The sequence below is a fragment of the Octodon degus genome, unplaced genomic scaffold (genome assembly GCF_000260255.1).
Source record: "Octodon degus isolate 3935 unplaced genomic scaffold, OctDeg1.0 scaffold00383, whole genome shotgun sequence".
Taxonomy (NCBI): domain Eukaryota; kingdom Metazoa; phylum Chordata; class Mammalia; order Rodentia; family Octodontidae; genus Octodon; species Octodon degus.
Window position 1 is genome coordinate 323074 of NW_004524959.1, and position 1549 is coordinate 324622.

General features: G+C 37.7%; 1 pseudogene; it reads left to right on the plus strand.

Moving 5' to 3' along the window:
• The first annotated feature begins 362 nt into the window (after positions 1-362).
• LOC101571064 lies at positions 363-742 on the plus strand (annotated as a pseudogene).
• Positions 743-1549: the final 807 nt, after the last annotated feature.

Here is a 1549-nt window from a genome sequence, read left to right on the forward strand (position 1 = left end):
GATCTTTGCATCACAGAGGCACAAACACACACATACACACAGAGTAGAGTAAAAAATACTGTGTGTGTAGCCTAAAACATGCAGATGGTAATGCTAACAATATATGCAGAATTTGAAAGTAATTTTAGAAATGATCTATGATCATGTTGAAAAAAATAATTTTCTTAAATGACCAGGCAAAAGAGTGAGGAAAAGAGAAGAAAAATTAAATAAGACTTGCACCAACTTCCCATGCTAAATATATGCATTATGTATTGCAAACATGTATTAACAAAAACAAATTTTTACAAAGGAGATTAATGACAAGTTAGAGGAGAAAACAAAGCTCTTTGTTAACATTAGTAAAGACTTACAGGAAGAGGTAGTGGAGCGGTATCAGTGGAGGGCGAAGTGACCCCGGGCCGCCGTGACCATGGGCCGCGAGTTTGGGAATCTGTCGCGGATGTGGCATGCGATCACCTACAGCTTGTCGCCCTTTGAGCAGCGCGCCTTTCCGAACTACTTCAGCAAGGACATCCCCAGTGTGCTGCGCCGCACTCAAAGGTGCATTCTGGGCGTGCCGCCGCTAGTGGCTTATCTTATCTACACTTGGGGGACAGAGAGTTTGAGAAATCCAAGATCGAGAACCCAGCTACCTATGAGAATGACAAATGAGCATCTCATCTGTGACAGTTCCTGCTTCTGAAAGACGCTTCTTTGGGAAAGGAGTGTATGTTGTTTCTTGAAGACACAACAAACTTCTTATGGAAAAAAAAATTACAATTTAAGGGGAATGACTTATTAAGATAAATTAAAAGCGTAAACATATGAGAGATCATAGTAAAAATGTGTACAGTAGTAGAGCCTGATTGTAAAGAGATAATATCAAGTAAAAATGAAAATAGTCTTTAAAAATAAGAATAAGCAAACTAAGAAAATGTAAGGTATTTCACTTGAAATTAATAAATCAACTAAACTAAAAGAACACCCACCCAATATTTTCATAACTAGTCCTGTATTTGGAGAAATCACATGCACAATCAATGTGCTGTGTTTTTTCATGAACCTTATTAAAGCAGGCTTGGTAAACAATGTTTCTGAATTGTGAGTCATATATATATATATATATATATATATATATATATATATATATTTGCAAAAGACAGACACATAAAAAAAAACACTTTTTTTCTTCCTGACACAGGAATGCTGAACAACACACACACAAAATGGAGAAGACTGTTATTTGAGTGTGCCTTTAATTTTTGAAAATGGTCCAAGCATAATTCAGCAGATTAAAGCCTGCAAGCAGGCACAGGGGCCTATCTCTGGCCTGTGATGCCAGCCACGCCCCCGGGGCACACTGAGATGGCAATTGAGACTGGGTGTGGTGACACACACCTGTAATCCCAGGCGCATCACTAAGAGTCCGATCTAGTAGTGAGACCCTGAACACCCTATGGACCTTTCCCTAAAATACAAAAATAAAACAAAATAAAATAAAAAATAAGGAAAGAAAAAAAAATGGCCCAAGCAATGTTGTCATAAAGATAGATTTGCTTTTCATTTC